Consider the following 22,176-nt stretch of genomic DNA (forward strand, 5'->3'; position numbering starts at 1 on the left):
TTGGGTTTCGCGAAAAGGCTGGGAGGGAAACCCTGCGGGGCCATCATAAAAATATACCAAGCAAAATCTGTCTCAATAGCTAGGTATGGGGCTGCAATTTGGGGGTACACTAATCCTGAACCCATTCAAACAGAAGAGAACACATTTTTACGTGCTCTTCTTGGTCTTCCCCAATCCACAGCGACACACTCGGTCCACCTTGAATTGGGGTTAGGATATATTTCTGACATTATAAAAATTGCTCCAATTCTGTTATGGATTAGAACCTGGCTGAACCCGGACCTTACGCTGAATCATAGTATCTTGAAAGATTGCACTAAATTAGACAAATGGAAAGAAATCCAGTGGCTGTCCTATATTAATATGATTTCTAAGGAAATAGGACGCCCCGAGCTTTTTACCAATCCTGAAGGTTTATGTAAAGCAGATCTAATGTGGGTCAAAACATATTATATTAAGCACTGCGAGGTTGCCCGTGAATCTCAAGAGCTCTGTAAATCTACAGTAAGGGCTCACCTCTTGCTTAATCTATCTATGGCTATGCATCCGTATTTGTTAACGGTCACGAATTTGTACCATAGATGGGTTCTGACTAAACTCCGTTTTAATCAGATCCACTTAGTATTAGGTGTTCCACAGGGTTGGTTTAGGCAGGATGATGGGGTCCCTTGTAAATGTGACGATTTCTCTGCCCAAGATACAATGCATTTTATGTTTTTTTGCCCTTTGTATTGTGAAGCTAGGAAAGTTCATTCTCCCTATTTTGAGAGAGGAAGCTTTCGTACAAGTTAAACCTGCATTATTGTTTTTACAATTAATGGAATCCCCTAGAACTATGTTTTGTGTAGCTAGCTTCCTCGTTGCTTCTATCAGGTCAAGGAGGATCAGACTGGCTGTATTGGAGGAAATTAATTAGTTTTTATAAATCTGATTCACCGTGTAATTTATTTTTTTAACTAAGAAAATGTTGGGCTGCTCTTAACTTGTTTAATCATGTATTGTACACTTTTATGATTTTAAATTATCGAATAAAGTGGTTTTGACTGACTGACCTGCGTAGGGAAGCCTTGTAAAGGTTATTCCAAGCTTGATTTTTAATTTCCTTCTTGCGTTTATTCCTGGCAAGGTTATAGGCCTTCCTACACGCTCTGATTTCCTCATAATCCCTCTCTTATCTATGGAGGGCGGCCTTTAACAGGGAGTAAGTCTTAGTACACATATTGTCAAACCAGCCGTTTACTTTATTAGATGGCGTCCTCCTGGGGCACTCATAAATGGGGGTTAAAGCCTTAGATATAATCTTTGTGTTCAGGACCTCAGGGTCCTTCCTACCACAACTCAGGGAGTAGCCATTTTGGCGGGCCAACACAATATTTCCTGGCCAAACTTTCCACAATTGAAAATGTGCTCTTTAGGGGCAGTAAGATGTTAATACTTAATGGTAAGTGATCGCTCAGGCCATTTGGCTGAATGCGAAATTGCTCAAACCAGTTAGCATAGCGATTTGGGATAACGATGAAGTCTATCAAAGAGTTAAAGCCACGGCCAATAAAAGTGGAACATATTATTTGAGGGAATTGCATCCGAGCAAGTTTCTTTTACGAATCCTTGCTCCATCAATCCCCTCTCTGATGGCATTTATTGCCATCATCGATTTTCTACTGAAACAGATGCCAACTTTAGCACATCTCTATTTCTTCTTCTACCTTTACATTTCTTTTCTTTTCCTTTTTGCATTGTAATCCTCTCATTCTTTTATAAAAGTCTCCTTTCAATTCTTCTAGCTGTATTTCTTCACGTTTTCTTTTCTTTCCCCTTTCAGTCACTTCATATTTCTTTCTTCCTTTACAACATTTGTGCCAACACATTATTGCTAAGACTAATAGAGTTATTCTCATTATGGGCAATATTATTTGACCTAGAATACCTCTACCTAAATTAGAAAACCAACTACCTATGGTGAGAAAGCCAATTGTCATTTTATTCCATACACTTTCAACTTCCACTGGTTTCAACTCTTCCTCTAACTTTGTAATTTTTAAAAATATATTTTCCAATCTCAACACTTTTATTTGGAATATAAGTGCAACAATGTTGCGTTTTCAATAATTTACAGACTCCACCCTCTTTTGCCAATAATATGTCAAGGGCAAGTCGATTTTGCAGAACCATAGATCTGACCGCAACTAATTCAGTGTTGATGAGAAGAAATCCTCCAGCAGTGTCAGCAGATAACCGATCAACTACTGTAGATAACTGGCACATTTTTTGTGAATTCAGAAGAACTCCCACTGAAGGTACTAGTGCACCAAAAATATCACCTACAATTTCTGAAAAACTAGCTCTTTTTACACGCGTTAGTCCATTTTCGTCTTCATTGTTTCCAGTGATTCTTTTCACATGATAAACCTTAGGGAATACTATTCCAAAACAGCAACTCCCATACCAATGGTCTGGCAGCCAAAAATAGGCTTTATTGCCACACACATAATAGATTTCAGGAAATACTGGATCAGTCCCTCCTTTTAGACCCCATCCCCCAATTATTAGGAAATTATGCTCACATTCACTGGAACCAATGAATACATTGTTATACTCTGTTTTTAACCCATGGAGACAGATTTTCCCTTTATTTTCAAAATCTAATGACATAGCAGCATGAGTTTTGCCACTTGCAAAATGCTCTTCTTCCTCAGCCCATTTAGGTATCTGAGGTTTAGGTTCGGAAGCCCTTCTTTGGAATTCCTGTCTCCTTTGTTCAACTGAATTCAAAAATATGTTCTCTTCTTCATGTAATTTACATGTTAAATTGTGATTATGTGCATCAGCTATTTCTATTGTTTCCATGGTTAAGAAATATTCACCCATAAATTCAGAAACTCTCGTACTAAGTACAGGGTTCATGCTCTTTCACATAGGAACCTCGGAAAAAAATCTCATCTATATTAGAATAATAATATTGCAATTTTCCTGTTCTATAAAATAAGCTTGCTAAAACACTACAGGAGATACCATACGTTAATGGTAAATGATAAGTCACTCCTCCTGCTACAGATGCAGGTAATTTCATGCAGACATAACAGTCACTAACTTCCATAGTTTCTACATATTGTACTAATAGATTTGTAAAAACATTTAAATCAGTGCCATTTTTATTCACAGTGTGATGTAGATCTGGTGCTTCTAATTCTACTCTATCTCCTTTGATAGTAGCTACCCTTTCATGTATATTGGTGTTATTCTGTAAATTTTTGGCCATTAAATAAGGTATGGCCCTTGTTAGTGCTAACCATACTATAAGTACTATAAGTATGCTACATATATATATTCTACAACATTTCTTTAAACAGGTCGGTTTTCCAGTAGTTCTATTGTCAGCCATTGTCTAAGGGGATATGAAGATTTCTCTTCTATATTTGAGTTATTCAACTCTAGGATAGAGTTACAAGGGGAAATTTGTTCAGGGTGGTCTTACTTCTTTGTCAATTAGCTCTTCATTCAAATTTTCAATTTCTTATTCAATTATCTCCAAATTCTTGAAATCTTCAAGAATTACGTATGTCCATTCAGGACCTTTGAACTTATTATGAACAAATTTTGCTCTGGGACTTCTTTGTTTTGAGTTTTCAGCTGCCTGCCCAGACCGACTGAATACTTCTTCTAACTGTTCAGGCTCTTATGGTATTGTTTTGAGGTGATATTTCAATCTTTTGATAACACCTGGCCTAAGCCAACAGATTCCTAATAAACAAATTCTTACCTTAATTTGGGCGATGTGCATTCGCGCGCAACCACTGATCCTATAACAGGTGTTGATTGACTATACATCCTGTTTACCATCCTGTGTTTTTGCTCTCTGTCCCTTCTGATGTAAGGTTTGCCCCCCGTAGCAGCCTGTTATTGACCTGCTTATGTCATTACTCGCTGTGTACCACCTGTCTGTGATTATTGTGACTATAACTGTTTGGTATTCTTATCTGATATAATTACTGGAGCTGTATTCTCCCTCTCTTCTCGTTGTGTATCACTTGTATGTGATTTTTGTGACTACAACTGGTTGGTATTTTTACTTGATATTGTTACTGGAGTAGTACTCTCCCTTTCATTCTTTTGTAAAGCGCTCTGATATCCCTTGGGATCTGGTTATAAAATAAAAAATAAATGATCACCTTTTCTGATTCTTTTAGCTTGCACTGAACTATCACCTTTTTCAAGTGTTCTTTTGTTCTTGTTAAATTTAGGCACAACTTGGTTATTTCCGTCTACAGAATCTTTTACTATCTGATCTTGTTCAGGGCCCTTTGTCTCACTGTCATCTGCCTGAATACTGTTTTCATTACTAGTCTGACCCTGTTCAAGTTCTATTTTTAATGTTGTGTCTTCCTCCTTCACCTGAACTTCTGTGATTTTTTCCTACCTGGTCCTGCTCAGGTTCACTAACAATTGTGCTATCTATTTTGTGAGCACTTTCTTCTGTACCTATCTGATCCTCACTCTTTTCCTGACTAGCTTGCTTTATCCGGCTCCTTGTTCTTACAATTATTCCTGGTATATCCACTACAGGTATCAAATCATTCTGACTGGTGCTCGGTTGTTTTTCGTCAGCTACTTCAGGATCTATTACTTGGGATCCCTCAGCTGTGCAACCTTCCGCCCCCTCAACTGCCTGAGTCAGTCGAGGTTCCTCCTCGTCAGGTGCTGGTACTCTTTCTGTGTGGCTTGCATGAATCCAATTAGGCAAGCCTGCACACTTCACTGGTGTTGTTGTAACTATTATAACCTGATGTGCTTTATCCCACCTTGGTGCTAGGCACGTTTCTCGAGTGTGATTTTTCACTACAACCCGGTCACCAGGATTCAGATCATGCACTTAGTTCGGCTGCCTTGGCACTGCGTCTTCCCCAACCTGGTGAGAGATAGAACACACTTGGTCAGCCAACTCTTTGCAATACTCCAGTACCAAATCATCAGTTATGTTCAACAACTTATGTCCTGGTATACATGCCTGCCTCATTGCTCTTCCCATGATTATTTCACTGGGACTCAATCCAGTATTCTTGTCTGGGATACTTCTGGGTCCCATCAGAACAAGAATTAAGGCATCAGGCCAGTCCACAGGAGTGGAAGCACACACTTTCCCTAACCTAGACTTAATTGTGCCATTCAATTGTTATACCACTCCAGAAGCCTCTGGCTGGTATGCGCAGTGCAGCTTCTGCTCAATTTTAAATGCTTCACAAATTAACCAAATTATTTCATTATTAAAATGAGACCCTCGGTCTGATTCAATAGTTACTGGAAACCCGAACCGAGGAATGAGTTCTCTTAGTAAGATTTTGGCTACGTCAGGCTGTCATTCCTTCCGGTGGGCTACGCCTCCACCCACTTTGAAAATAAGCAGACAATGACAAGTACATATTTCAATCCTCGACAAGCAGGTTACTGTATGAAATCAATTTGAAGTCTCATAAAGGGACCTTCAGCTTTTTCCAATTTTCCCCATATAGACGAATGTTTTCTTGCCTGGATTCATTTGCTGGCATGTCAAACATCTTTGACATAATTTTTCTGCAATATTTCTAAACCTTGGGTTAAACCAATCTTGTCTGAAAAGTCTGATCATTGCATCTCTGCCTATGTGGGTGTCTCCATCATACATTCTAGCCATTGGTGCAAGCATGCAATCTGGTAACACAGGGAAGGCATGGCTTGGCAGTTCGGGCTAGACTGTTCCCATGAGGCACAGGGTCAGACTTATTTGCATATGGCCATGTCTGAACTGGGGTGGCAGAGTGGGCTAAAGAACGGTGATGGATCAAACCCAGATCTGTTGACTGGGTGTGAGTGTTTGATTGGTTCTGATGCTCCGTCCATCACCACCCCCTTTTGTACCGCTTTGTTCGCCATAAGTTGGCAGGGTATGCTCAGACGTGAGTCCCTTGCTCACTTTGCCACTGGATTCAAGCAAGCCTGGCTGAAGATGGCTAAAATGCCAGAAACCAGTCCTAGGAAGCTTTCTTCTGGTCCAGGGAAGGCATGGCTTGGCAGTTCGGGCTGGACTGTTCCCATGAGGCACAGGGTCAGACTGATTTGCATATAGCCATGTCTGAACTGGGGTGGCAGAGTGGGCTAAAGAACGGTGATGGATCAAACCCAGATCTGTTGACTGGGTGTGAGTGTTTGATTGGTTCTGATGCTCCGTCCATCACCACCCCCTTTTGTACCGTCTAAGTAAACCCATACACCATCTTCTGTCCGTTGTGTACAACCAATTTTCACCCATTCATCCTGCTCTTTGGTTTCTGCTTCATCTTGTAGTTCTCTGACTTCCCTCTATGTTTCTAGAACTGACAATAGCCTAAGTTGGCAGCTGTTTCTACAATTTTCAATCTTTCTGTTTACGGCCATTGGAAATTTTGCACAATGTTGAGCAACCTGGTCATCATACCGATTTCCTGCAGTCACATGGTCATTTCCTGACTGGTGTGCGGCACATTTGACCACTGCCACCTCTTTTGGTAATTGTATTGCTTCAAGCAATTCTTTGACAAATTGTCTCTTTTTAACGGGAGACCCTGAAGAAGTCAGGAAGTCTTGATGCATCCAAAGCTGGCAAAAGTCATGCACAACCCCATAACCATACTGACTGTCAATGTAAATGGTTACTCTCCAATTTTTCCCCTTTTTGCAGGCTTTAATTAAAACAATCAATTCAGCTATTTGTGCAGATCTGACTCCTGGTAAGTAGGATGCTTCGACTATTTCAGCCAATGTACATACAGCATAAGCAGCACTCAATCCTCCTTCTTCATGACGCATGCATGAACCATCTACAAAGAATTCATGTTCAGCATCTTTTAATGGCTCAAGTTTTATGTCTGGACGTGGTTTTGTACTAAGTTCTGTTACATCAAGACATTCATGTTCAGGTTCAACTTTTACTTCTTTATTGTATGGATCTGGTAGCAAAGTAGCTGGGTTAAGTACAGTACATCGAACTATGGTCACATTTTCTGCTCCTAATATGATCCTTTCATATTTTGTTAACCTGCTTGGAGTAAGGTACTGAGTTTGGGTTCTTGTTAAAAGAATAACAACGGCATGTGGGACATACACTTTTACAGGGTGTCCCATCACAATTGACTCACTTTGCTCCAGACTTACACACTTTGCTGCCACAGCTTTTAGGCATCCTGGCAAAGCGGATGCTACAGGATCTAAGGTAGCAGAAAAATATGCCACTGGGCGTTGCATCAGGCCATGTATCATTAGTTAGGACTGAGAGGGCACAGTTATCTCTCTCACAGCAAAATAATGCGAAATCTTTCGTATAATCGGGCACACCTAAGGCAGGTGCTTCACACAAGCAATTTCGTAATCTATGAAAGGATGCCATGCTCTAATCATCCCATTCTATCTGCTCGTTTCTTTGTCATCTGTATTAAGGGTTTCGCCAGTAGGGAAAATCCCATAATCCACTGCCTGCAATACCCGACTACGCCAAGGAACATTCTTATTTCCTTCTGGGTTTGCGGTAACTTCATTTGTTTTATTATTTTTATTCTTTCTGTGGTCACTCTCCTATCTGGTGTCCCAGATATTTTACTTCTTTTCTGCAAAACTGTAGCTTTTCTGGGGACACTTTGGTGCCGATCAGGATCCTGGAAAAAATTTCCCCGTCCGACTCGTATCCGTTCTTTTTACCGTACGAATCGTACAAGTGCCGTACAAACTGCCAAGTACGATTCGCACGGGAAAAAGTCCATACGAATCTCATTGAGAATAATTCCCCACACGTCCTCGGGTCGGAAAATGTGTCCGACACGTCCCCGGATGATTTACCGTACAAATGTGAAAAGTGAAGTCCGACCGCGTAAGTACAATCCATCGCGTGCGTCCGATGTTACAACCGTATGGAACAAACACCGTCCGCACCGAACTCCCATAGCAACCATGGAGACATGTGCCTGCATACGCGCACAACACTCCCCCCAGCCCCCGTATGTGCGCGCCCAACTACCCCCCAGCCCTCCTATGTACGAGTCGAACCCCCACCCGTGTATGTACACCCGTGTATGTAGGAGACGTACCCCCACCCGTGTATGTACACCCGTGTATGTAGGAGACGTACCCCCACCCGTGTATGTACACCCGTGTATGTACACCCGTGTATGTACGAGACGTACCTCCACCCGTGTATGTACACCCCCGTACCTACGGCCCGTAACACCACCCCCGTATGTATGGAGCATACCCCCACCCCAACCGTGTACGCACGGACCGTACCCCCACCTGCGTATGCATGGAGCGTACCCCCACCCCAACCGTGTACGTACGGACCGTACCCCCACCTGCGTATGCATGGAGCGTACCCCCACCCCGACCGTGTACGTACGGACCGTACCCCCACCCGCGTATGCATGGAGCGTACCCCCACCCCGACCGTGTACGTACGGACCGTACCCCCACCCGCGTATGCATGGAGCGTTCCCCCACCCCAACCGTGTATGTACGGACCGTACCCCCACCCGCGTATGTATGGAGCGTACCCCCACCCCAACCGTGTATGTACGGACTGTACCCCCACCCGCGTATGTATGGAGCGTACCCCCACCTCAACAGTGTACGTACGGACCGTACCCCCACCCCAACCGTGTATGTACGGACCGTACCCCCACCCGCGTATGTATGGAGTGTACCCCCACCCCAACAGTGTATGTACGGACCGTACCCCCACCCACATATGCATGGAGCGTACCCCCACCCCAACCGTGTATGTACGGCCCGTACCCCCACCCGCGTATGTATTGAGCGTACCCCGACCTCAACAGTCGAAGTACGGAGCGCACACCAGGCCCCAACACCAGCACCTTCACCCAACATCGCGCATGTATGAGTCGTACCAAGCCAGAGACAAGGACGGCACTGTACAACAAAATGGCCGATGTACACACCGTACACACGCTAAAAACACACGTACACAACCAGGACAAAGCAAAACAACACAAGAATACTCTATTCGAATCGCACAAAGCCACAAAACATGTCCAACAAGCACAAATACAACACATTCACTGACCTGCAACTGCCAAACTCCCAAACAGAGGCCCAAAACACAACCATTCCTTATAACACACCCACCCAAAGTTCAAACACAGCCACACCCACCAATGGACCAATAAAAAGGGCCCACAGACACAAACCATGAGCCTTTGCAACAGACTCACTGCTGCCAGACCCCACAGACAACCCACAGCACCATACTTGAACCTTTACTACACCTTACACTTGCACACCTTCACACAACCACCTTCACAAACACCCCCTCATCACATTCACACACACACCTGCACACCCACACCCACACACCCACAACCATCCACACCCACACCCCCACCCCCCACAACCATCCACACCCACACACCCCACAACCATCCACACCCACACCCCTCACCATGCCCACGAACAACAATCCAAAGTTCACAAGCCAAGAGTTGGAGGTCCTTGTCGATGAAATCCTCAGTCGAGCCACACCTCTTTGGAACATTGGTCAGACAGACCAGCATTTCCGAAAAAACAGCCATGTGGCAGACGATTGTCGATGCTGTGAATGCTGTTGCATCCACCAGAAGGACCAGGCATGAATGCCAAGCCAGGTGGTACGATCTGCGGAGGAGGGTCCGAGCCAAAATGACCGACGACCACAACCAGGCCAACATCACTGGAGGAGGGCCGCCCCGCAGACTCGTACAATACCATCCCTGGGAGGAGAGGGTGATGGCCATACTGCCGGTGGTGGCAGTGGACGGAGTAGAAGGACTCCGAGAGCCTGGTGAGTACACAAACAACTAACCTCACATGGGCGGAACGTCATCCACAACCAAACTCACAATCATGCACGCAACCACCCCCAAGCTATCGCATGACTCAACTACACTCCATAAACACGCACATGCCACTAGCGCCACCATGCCCCATGCACCCAGCTGGACAATCCCAAGTCACAGGCCACAGAAAACACCAACACAAGACACGGTAACCCGGATGGCGGGTGTGAAACCGGCCTCGTGGCGTGGGTCCTCCCGACCAGCCAGCTACCCTGCAACCACGCCAAACCTCGATGTTACAGCCTCCTGGCCCCCGTGGGCCAGCCTCCCGAGGGCCGACCAGATCCCCAACATGCATGCCCGGCCGAGGGAGAGCGAAACCCCCCCCCCCCAAACCAGACCGAGAGGCGCCGATCCTGTCACACCTCTGGTCTCTCCCCCGAGGGAGGTTTCGATCGACCACCAGGCTCCCGGGGAGCAGGCGCCTCGCCCGCTGGGTGTCTGGAGTCTCTCCCGGACCCACCTGAACAGATCAAAGGGGCCGAGCGACAGGAAACCCCGACACACCGCCCCCAGGCACCAGACCCCTCTCCGCGAGGACCCCGGACTTCAAAGAGGAGGGGGAGTATAACAAGGGGTGCTGAAGGGACGAAAGCAGAGAAGACCTGGACTGACGAGAGCCTGCTGACCTGGTCGCGGCTCGATCGCTCCCCGAACCGAGGAACGCTACCCGAACTCTGAACCATCTGAGCCCTGCTGACGCTGTCGCGGCTCCCCGAACTCTGAACCATCTGAGCCCTGCTGTCGCGGCTCCCCGAACTCTGAACCATCTGAGCCCTGCTGACGCTGTCGCGGCTCCCCGAACTCTGAACCATCTGAGCCCTGCTGACGCTGTCGCGGCTCCCTGAACTCTGAACCATCTGAGCCCTGCTGACGCCGCCGACGCCACTCGAACTACGAACCTCCGGTGCCTGCTGAGTGACTCGCGGCCCGCTCCTCCAAAATAACCGGCAGAGATCGCCGAGAGAAGCAACACCCCCTCAGCTCGAGGATTGAGAGCTGTGCGGCAGGTACTCCGCAGAGACACTGATTCAAAGACTGTCCCGTTACCCATTACCCCTCATCACAAGACCACTGCCGCTTGTGGCACAAATTCTGCTCCTGCCTTCCGGATCATAAAGATCCCTAATAACCTATGATAAAATCTATTATCCTGCAAAGAACTACTGTGTGGTATCCCTCTATCTGAAAAGAGTAGTGCAGCGTGTGCGATCCTAGGTACGAGACCCTTCCAGGAAGGGCCTCCCCGCTCTTGCTCGGCCGAACTCGAGGAGAGGTGGGCCTCCGGGTGGTCAGGAACGTATTCCGCCACCTCCTGGGGGAACGCTTTCCAACATTGGTGGCAGCGGCGGGATCCGAGCCAACACCTAGAGATCGTGCAGTAGACGGCTAACGCACTACCCAGAAGAAATGGAAGGAGAAACTTCCCTAGGTGCCGCCGGCACCAACCCGAGCACGACATTCCGCGAGGACCAGTTGGAATCTTATACGCACCGAGAACTGAAACAATTTTGCAAAGACCTTGCAATCGCTACCACCGGACTAAGCACGAAAGAGGACTTCCAGGAAGCATTAAGAACCTGGGTCGAGGCGGGGACTCCCCAGACACAAACAGAAGGAGAGCCTCCTAACGAACCCCGAGGCAGCCCGGGGAGGAACGGCGCCCCCGAGGGGGGCCTATCCCCAGAGGAAATAGCGGACCGAGAAAGAGGTCGCAACCACGAACTAGAACTAGCAAAATTGAAAATCGAAGGAGAGATAAAGCTGGCCGAAAAGAAGCTGGCGGTAGAACAGTTACGCCTACAAGGAGAACTTGAGGAAAAGAAACGACAAAGAGAACACGAAGAAAGAAAACTCCAGCTAGAGCACGAACGTAGCCTGAAGGAGATCGAGCTCAAGGCTAAGACCCCCGGAAACCCGACTCCCTTCCGCCAACGTGGAACTAAAGGTCCACATCCGCAAAGATGTGGTGAAAGAATACTATAAGAACGACGACATCCAGCAATGGTTCAAAGCCTACGAAGTCGCCATGACCTCCCACCGAGTCCCGCAGAAAGACTGGGGGGCTGGGCTGTGGGGCCGGTTCCTGAGCGAGGGGAGAGATACCCTGCTGGACCTGCCTTCCACGGTAATGAACTCCTACAGTCACATGAAAGAGGCCCTAGTAGCCAGATATGGGCTCACCCCTGAAATGTACCGGCAACGGTTTAGAGACTGCAAGAAGATTCCCGGTACCACCTGGGTGGAGTACGTGAACTTTTACAGCCGGGCCTTGGACGGGTGGATCAAGGGCAGCAAGGTCTCCACCTTTGAGGAGCTGTTCGACCTGATCGCTTGGGAACACTTGGCCGCTAATTGCTTTGTAGAACTACGCCAGCACCTCTTGGACAGCAAACTCACAGACCCTCAAACTGGCCGTCGAGGCTGACCGGTGGGTAAACACCCGGGGTCCCGTGGGAGACTACGGCCGCCACAGTCAGGGCCCCCCCCCCGCCAGAGGGGCGGAGGGAATCCAGGCCGGCCAAGGGAACTTCCGGGGGGATCCCCACGCAGCCCCCCCAGAGGACAACCTCCACCCTTTCCAGCTCCACCTCCAGCCAGCACCGGGCCACCGGGGAGGCCGGGGCCTCGCGTGAGGATCACCTGTTTCCGCTGCCAACAGACCGGACACTATGCCAGTGACCCTCAATGTCCCATGTACCAGCGAACCGCCACAACGACTCCGCCGGCTCGACAAATGGCCTCCGTAGCCCTGGGGGAGGAGATGGAAGACTCCGAAGAATGGGAACCAGCCGTCATGGCCTTGGTCTCCCTAGGGGACCGGGAGATGGTCCCCGGAGCGCCCCTGCCCGCTAACACGAAGAAGTACCGATGGCAGGTGACGGTCAACGGTCACCGCGTCGAGGGACTCCAGGACACGGGGCGAGTGTCATGGCGGTTCATTGTCACCTGGTCTCCGAAGATCAGATCCTGCCCGGCGCCTTTTGTCCCGTCATATCCTCAGACAATTCCGAGAGCCTCTGCCGGATGGCTCTGGTCCCCTTCGAATGGGGGGGAGTCACCGGCAAGTTAAAGGTGGCGGTACGTACCTCCCAGCCCGTGGACTGCCTCCTGGGCAACGACCTCGAGAATTCCCCGTGGGGACAAGTGGAACGAAGAGCCCATCTCGAGATGATGGGCCTACCTGAATGGGTATGCGCCACCACGCGCTCGATGACTCTCAGAGTGCCTTCCTCCGAGGAGGGGGAGGCCATGCCGCGGAGCACCGCCACCCTCCCCGAGGTCCCAGATGCGCCACCCGAGGCCAACGACCCCCTTCCGGACGAAGCGACCGTTCCCGACGAGGGGTCCGTGCCTTCCGACCCCGAACCCCTGACCGAGCTCGAAGACCTGCCAGAAATGGCCCAGTGGCACTGCGAAGGAGGCCCCTCCCGAGAAGAATTCTGCCAAGAACAATCCACCTGCCCTTCCCTCATTGGACCCCGACAACAGGCCGAGGCCCAAGCAGCAGGCGACCAGACTGGCAACCACTGGGTATACTGGGAAAACGGCCTCCTGTACAGCGAACAGAAGTCTGCCGAGTTGGGATCGGCCCGAGTACTAGTGGTACCCCTGCGCTTCCGAAGTCTCCTCCTGGGCCTGGCCCACGATGTACCCCTGGCCGGACACTTAGGCCAAGATAAGACCTACCAGCGACTCGTCACCCACTTCTATTGGCCCAAGATGCGAGCAAATGTGGAGGCCCACTGCAAATCCTGCCCCACGTGCCAGGCCAGCGGAAAGAGTGGGTGGAAGCGCAAGGCTCCGCTGCAACCCTTCCCAGTCGTCAGTACCCCTTTTGAGCGGGTAGGGATCGACATCGTGGGACCACTGGACCCCAAGACAGCCCAGGGCCACCGGTTCATCCTCGTCCTGGTGGATCATGCCACCCGTTACCCCGAAGCCACCCCTCTCCGCACCGTGACGGCCCCCGTGGTAGGCCGGGCCTTGATGGGGATCTTCTCCCGCGTGGGGTTCCCCCGCGAAGTCGTGAGTGATCGGGGTACGAACTTTATCTCCCGATACATGAGGTCCCTCTGGCAGCAGTGCGGAGTATCGTACAAGTTCACCACCCCGTACCACCCCCAAGGGAACGGCCTAGTCGAGCGCTTTAACAAGACACTGAAAGGAATGATCATGGGCCTCGCTGAACCCCTACGCCGGAGGTGGGACGTCCTCCTCCCCTGCCTCCTGTTCGCCTACCGGGAGGTTCCCCAAAAATCCCTGGGGTTCAGCCCATTCGAACTGCTATATGGACACCCCGTCCGGAGACCCTTGAGCCTGGTCAAGGAGGGTTGGGAAACGACCCCTCCGGATGTGTTCCGATACATCTTGGCGCTCCGCAACCAGACCCGGAAATTCCGAGAACTCGCAGAAGCGAACCTCGAGGCTAGTCAGGAAGAGATGAAGCGCTGGTATGACCAGAATGCTACGCTGGTCGAGTTTCAGCCGGGCCAGCAAGTCTGGGTCATGGCCCCGGTGAAGCCCTGCGCCCTCCAAGATAAATGGACTGGACCCTTCAAGGTGGTCGAGCGGAAGAGCCAAGTCACCTATCTCATCGATGTGCAGTCCCCGCGGAACCCCCTCCGGGTTCTCCACGTGAACCGCCTCAAACCCCACTTTGTAAGGACAGAATTGAGTTTGCTCCTGGCCACCGACGATGGGGCCGAAGAAGACACCGAGCCCCTTCCAGACCCCCTGGGGGCGAAAGAGACCGATAGTTCCGTGGAAGGGGTGAGACTATCAACCACCCTCACAGCCCAACAGTCCGCCGACTGCCGCCAGCTCCTAAGGCAGTTCGCGGACCTCTTCTCCCTAACCCCTGGGGTCACCAACTGGTGTGTCCACGATGTGAACACCGGCGACAGCCCGCCCGTGAGACACCGGGTCCCTGATCGGGTCCGAACCAGCATCCAGACCGAGGTAGCGAAGATGCTGGCCCTCGGGGTGATTGAACCCTCCGACAGCCCCTGGGCCAGCCCGGTAGTCCTGGTTCCGAAAGCGGCTACCCCGGGTGTTGCCCCCGAACTGAGGTTTTGCGTGGACTACCGAGGACTCAATGCGGTCACCCGAGCGGACGCTCATCCTATCCCCGTGCCGACGAGCTCATTGACCGCCTCGGGGCCGCTCGCTACCTCAGCACCTTCGACCTAACGAGTGGGTACTGGCAGATTGCCCTCACCGAGGGAACCAAGGAGCGCTCCGCCTTCTCCACCCCGGATGGGCACTACCGCTTTAGGGTGATGCCATTTGGAATGAAGAATGCCCCGGCCACCTTCCAGCGGCTGGTGAACCGGGTCCTGTCCGGACTAGAAGGGTTCAGCACAGCGTATCTCGACGATACAGCGGTATTTAGCTCCCAATGGACCGAACACCTCCAGCACCTCCGACAAGTCCTGCTGGCTCTGCGCCGGGCCGGCCTCACCATCAAAGCCAGCAAATGTCAAATTGGGCACGGTTCCATAACCTATCTGGGGCACCAGGTGGGAAGCGGGTAGGTGGCCCCCCTCCAGCCAAAGATCGACGCCATCATGTCCTGGGAACCCCCCACGACCCAAACGGAAGTCCGGGCCTTCCTGGGCCTCACCGGGTACTACCGGAGGTTTATTAAGAACTATGGCAGCATCGCAGGCCCCCTCACAGAACTAACCTCCAAAAAACACCCCAAGAAAGTGCAATGGACTCCCTCCTGCCAGAAGGCGTTCGACACCCTAAAAACCGCCATGTGTGCGCCTCCGGTGCTCAAAGCACCCGACTACGCCCAGGAGTTTGTGGTCCAGACGGACGCCTCGGAACACTGCATCGGGGCAGTCCTCTCCCAGTTCGACGACAAGGGCATAGATCGGCCCATAGCTTTCATCAGCCGAAGGTTGCTGCCCCGAGAACAGCGGTGGAGCACCATTGAGAGAGAGGCCTTCGCAGTCGTCTGGGCCCTCAAAAAGCTACGGCCCTACCTGTTCGGAACACACTTCCGAGTACAAACGGATCACCGACCCCTGCAGTGGTTGATGCGAATGCGAGGAGAAAACCCCAAGCTGCTACGCTGGTCCATCTCCCTCCAGGGGATAGACTTCACGGTGGAACATCGCCCCGGGACGGACCACGCCAACGCGGACGGCCTGTCCCGATTCTTCCGCTTCAGCGAGGAGAACTCCCAAGTGGATGGGTAGTTCTCCCCGCCTTTCAGCTGGGGGGGCCCGTGTGAGACCGGCCTCGTGGCGTGGGTCCTCCCGACCAGCCAGCTACCCTGCAACCACGCCGAACCTCGATGTTACAGCCTCCCGGCCCCCGTGGGCCAGCCTCCCGTGGGCCGACCAGATCCCCAACACGCATGCCCGGCCGAGGGAGAGCGAAACCCCCCCAAACCAGACCGAGAGGCGCCGATCCTGTCACACCTCTGGTCTCTCCCCCGAGGGAGGTTTCGATCGACCACCAGGCCCCCGGTGAGCGGGCGCCTCGCCTGCTGAGTGTCTGGAGTCCCTCCCGGACCCACCTGAACAGATCAAAGGGGCCGAGCGACAGGAAACCCCGACACACCGCCCCCCAGGCACCAGACCCCTCTCCACGAGGACCCCGGACTTCAAAGAGGAGGGGGAGTATAACAAGGGGTGCTGAAGGGACGAAAGCAGAGAAGACCTGGACTGACGAGAGCCTGCTGACCTGGTCGCGGCTCGATCGCTCCCCGAACCGAGGAACGCTACCCGAACTCTGAACCATCTGAGCCCTGCTGACGCTGTCGCGGCTCCCTGAACTCTGAACCATCTGAGCCCTGCTGACGCTGTCGCGCCTCCCCGAACTCTGAACCATCTGAGCCCTGCTGACGCTGTCGCGGCTCCCCGAACTCTGAACCATCTGAGCCCTGCCAACGCCCCTCGAACTACGAACCTCCGGTGCCTGCTGAGTGACTCGCGGCCCGCTCCTCCAAAAGAACCGGCAGAGATCGCCGAGAGAAGCAACACCCCCTCAGCTCGAGGATTGAGAGCTGTGCGGCGGGTACTCCGCAGAGACACTGATTCAAAGACTGTCCCGCTACCCATTACCCCTCATCACGAGACCACTGCCGCTTGTGGCACAAATTCTGCTCCTGCCTTCCGGATCATAAAGATCCCTAATAACCTATGATAAAATCTATTATCCTGCAAAGAACTACTGTGTGGTGTCCCTCTATCTGAAAAGAGTAGTGCAGCGTGTGCGATCCTAGGTACGAGACCCTTCCAGGAAGGGCCTCCCCGCTCTTGCTCGGCCGAACTCGAGGAGAGGTGGGCCTCCGGGTGGTCAGGAACGTATTCCGCCACCTCCTGGGGGAACGCTTTCCAACAGCGGGAGTGTGGGCCTCAAAAATCACATAGTGCAACTCAGAAGCAGACAACAATGCCCTCTGCCCATATGGCCTTGGTCACAGCCAGACAAACAGTATGTCCCCACACAGGAAAGACTTGCCAGCAAATGGCGGACGCCTTGCATTAAGACATGGGGGGGGAAGGCACTTTTTGCACATGACAGCAGCTAATGAACAGCCAACACTGTGAAAGAGTGGCAGCACACACCACCACAGCAGCAGCACAGACACAGACACTACACCCAATGGGTGCCTGGAGATCAGGAACAAACTCAAATGAAAAAGCCAAGGGCCATTCAGAGATCTGCAAAAAGTGTGTGCCTAGGAAGCTGGCCTGAGGTGACAGAGGGTGACACACAGAGGGAGGGAGAGGGGGAGAGAGAGGGAGGGAGACACAGGGAGACGGACAGAGGGAGGAGGCTGACACGGAGTGAGGGATAAGGGACAGAGAGGGAGTGAGAAAGGGAGACACAGGGAGACCAATTCAGCCTTGGGTGGTGTGGGAATGTCTGCTCGTCAGCAGGCGGACTGCGTGCATGTAGACAAGGGTGGCCAGTGCCTGAATCCCCCTCTCTTCCCCATGGCAAAACACTGGGCCATGTGTCAACCTGTGCACGAGCACAACAGCTACCTGCATCATAGAAGTGTGTGGAACAACTCCATGTGCCCACGTACAGTGCAACACGGAAGGCGCCAATGCATGGCTCGCCACACCTGCTCACTCCACTGCTGACTGCAGTCACAATTGACGCAGCAAGTAAGACTGTGTCACACATAGGTAAAGTCTCAAAAGCTGTGGCCAAGGGACATACCCATGCACAAGTGCACTGTGAGTGGAATGCAAGACATATCCAAATACCCAGAGGAAATGTGCCAACTTTGAAACGAATGAAACATGGATGTAGCATGGAACAAAAATAACATTGTCTCTCTCACACACAGGTAAACGTCGTGGATCACCCCCCAACACTGGGGGGGAAGACTCACAGGACCCGGCTCTGCGGGAGGACGATCCCACCGGCAGCGACGACTCTCACCACTCTGTGGACGACCCCGACCAACCTGGCCCCTCTGGTGTCCAACCACCTGCAGCACCTGCGTCAGGTACAACTGGGCCAACCACCACTCCCACTCCTGCCACATCCCAGGAGACACCCAGGATCCCTGCCCCACCAACACAACGCAGCCAGGCTCACCAGGAGGGACACGGTGTACCGGGCACCCAGGAGGAGGCAGGCGACAACGCTAATGCCACCCCTCAGGGGTCCCGGAGACCCGATGTGCCCACAAGGGCAGGCCAGGTGCAAGTGAGCAGGGGTGGTGGGAGTGGAGGACGGCGGAGGCGCAAGCCTGACCAGTTGGCTGCGGAACCGGTATATTCCCATGTGAGAAACATCCTGGACACATACCGGCAGGACACCACCGGCATGAGCCAGGTTGTGTCCACCCTCAACGAGATGAAGGGGACCCTCGAGGAGATCAAGACCCAGCAGGCCCAGCAACATGCGGAGCAACATGCCTGTCTACTGCGACACCAAGGGCGGATGGAGGACAGACAGGCTGAGCTCGTGACGGTGTTCACGGGAATTCACCGTACACTCCGTCGGATGGCCGACAACATGGGCAACCCTCCCTGTGCCACCAGGCCAAGAACATCACCACCCACAGGGAGGGATCAGGAGGAGGAAGAGACATTCGACGGAGCATCCCAAACATCGTCACGGCCTGCTTCTGAGGGTCCCCGCAGGAGGGCGGGTCGTCCACAGAAAAGACTGTGAGGGTCTGCGCAACAGCACCATCTCCCAGGACACCTGGCCTGGCACCTGGCCCACTGGACCAACAGCAGCACATCAGCAAAAGACATTCTCTGCCACATGGACTTGCTGGTCACTGTCTGACCAATGTTGACAAAGACTGTGGCATGGACTCTGATGATTTCCAATGGCAAGGACACCAACTCCCCCAGTGAACTTTGGATTCCACACACCCAGAAAGCCCCTCTTGTCATACCCCCCCCAACACGTACCCCAACACAAATAAAAAGTTACACGATCAAGAGATGATGGCTACATTTTGCATTATTACCGTACATGTGTCTTGTAAAGTCTAACCATGCCTGAGTTCTCATATGACTTCAACCATCCATACCCTGGGGCCTGAGTCTGGCACAGGACACACATGGGTCACAATGTATTAGGCAAGACAGACATGGAGCACCATACACACCCGTGATGGGCCCAACCAGCTGAGGGGGTGGCCGCACAACCGTGCCGACAGACATATTGAATACAGCAACAGTCATGCGCAGAGGTCAGGGATCATGTGGAGTGTCCTGGGGGGCACCCAGGTATGTGTAGACAGGTGGCAGAACCATGTCCTGCAAGCTTGAGTCAGGTGGATGCAGAGAAAGGTGGCCTGGCCAACGTTGGATGCCTGGGGATGGCACATGTCACAATACCCACACAGTCATGGACATCATGCACAATACAGAGTCTAATCCCACACACACACAGCTTGCATCTTGCTACTCTACACATAGACACTATCATTGAAAACCCTGCCAGACATGCCGTATGCACCGTGGCAACACACCAGCATTGACTGAGAAGAGGCACCTTGGAGGCATAGGGACACCTTTATTAGTCATGTATTCCGGAATGCAGAGGCAACTCGGAGTACACATACACAGGTCATGTGGAGTAACATGTGGGTCCAACACTGGAACCCCCCTTCTGCAGCACAAATGCGTGATAGCCATGGAACTGGCACACAAGTGTCGGGTGACAGCTAAACACCCCCTGCTGCTCACGGAGAGGCTGCCATACACCATTGATCCTCTGATGTGGAAGTCCCACACCATGTCAAGCCAATGCAAACCGTATGTGTCCGAGGGCAGTGTTACACACATTGATGCCATCATCACAATCCACTATCCCATCACAGATGACTGTCAACAAGTCTGACCATCTATTCAGGTGTATCCAGCTACATGTAATGTGTCCCATGGTGATGCGACATGTCTGCAGAGGAACCAAACATTGACAGGGGCAGTGTGCACACATCGTAAACAACTGCCACACCCAATACACCCTTGATGCATCCCTTACCCTAAGGAGACTTCCAAACTTGTCCGTGCGTGTAACGCTGAGTCAGCACACGATGACGTGTCCATGAGGAATAGCAGTGCCACAACAATGCAACCAGCAGACGGCATGCGCAAGTACCTGGGGATGAGAGACACACAAGAAGTCAGCCACAAAAAGCACAGCCACTTGCATGTGCATGTACTCGACACGTATAAGGATGACAACATGCTAGGTCACAATTATGACTGCGGAAATACACTCATCACTGGCACCATCACTCGAGTGACGCATCCACACACACCTCTGACTCATGTGGCATACATGCAGATGGACACACACATTGCAACACATGCCACACAAGGACCAATGTGTGCACACTCAGACACTGGTACTCACCACTAAGCAAAGAAGTCGCGTATGAGCTGACTCCGGATGTCCTCTTGCGGCCCCACATCCTCCACATCACTAGCCCCATTGCCAAGCCCTTCGTCCACGGGTGGATGGTCCTGATCATCTTGATCCAGGATGAGTGGCACAGCTTTCTCAACTGCCATGTTGTGCAGCATGCAGCAGACCATGAAGATTTTGCAGACCTTCGCCGGGGCATATGGGAGGGCGCCGCCGGTCTTGTGGAGGCACCTGAATCGGCTCTTCAGGAGGCCAAATGTCCTCTCTATCACTCGCCTTGTCCGGCCATGGGCGGTGTTGTAGCGGAGCTGGGCCGGCGTGCTGGGGTTGCGGAGAGGTGTGATCAGCCATGGCATGTTGGGATAGCCAGCGTCCCCTACATGGAAACCACATGGTCAAAAGTAGGACAGGAGAAGCAGTCGGGCAGGAAGTCTACGCAAAATACAGGACAGACAGTGTACCCACCAACAACACATGCTCGTTCGTTGCGCAGCTGCGTCATCATTTCAGGCACCCTGCTACGCCTCATGATGTAGGCATCGTGTGCTAATCCTGGAAAACGAGCACAGACATGTGAAATCACCATGTTGGACAGACACACCACAAGGGCATTGATGGAGTGGTAGTGTTTGCGATTCCTGTACGCTACCTCCTGTGCCTGTGGTGGTACCAAAGCCACATGTGTCCCATCTATGGACCCAATGACATGGGGCATCCCTCCCAGGGTATAGAATCCACGCTTGACCCCAGTCAACTGTTCAGGAGTTGGAAAATGGATGAACTCATCCAGGTGAAGCAACATGGCCTCTAAGAAATCATGCAGCACACGGCTGAACATGCTCTGGGACATGCCACCAACATGAGCTATGGTATACTGAAAGGTACCCGTGGCAAGAAAATGTAGGGCTGCCATTACCTTCAGCTTGGGTGTTAGTGCCGTAGGATACCTGTGCAGCGGTTGCAGGTGTGGTGCCAGCCTTGCCGTCAACTCCTCAATCAACGGTTGGGGGAAGCGGTAGCAGCGTATACAGTCATTCTCCCGCATGTCAGCCAAGTCCGGAATTGCTCGGGGAAGAGGCGGCCCTCTGCAGTAATTTGGAAGTGACAAGGAAGAGTGAGTGCCCTACAACAACAATTTATATGTACAGAGCACATGTTAATCTGTCAATACACATATGCTACATAGGGAGTCAGGTATGTGCTACATGCCCTGGACACGTATGGCTGCCAGGTGACACTCCTACCAAGACCCAGCTACACACGGAGATTGTGAACCTCCACATCCCATGGCATGGGACTAGCTGTGTCCCAGTGTAAGTGAACAGCCAGACGCAACACAGGAGTGACATACATCAGCAGAAGTAGGATGTCGATTGCAGAGACAGGTAGCGGAACACTAGAGCCACAGGTCACATGA

Source organism: Triturus cristatus, chromosome 10, assembly GCF_964204655.1.
Source record: "Triturus cristatus chromosome 10, aTriCri1.1, whole genome shotgun sequence".
NCBI classification, from domain to species: Eukaryota; Metazoa; Chordata; class Amphibia; order Caudata; family Salamandridae; genus Triturus; species Triturus cristatus.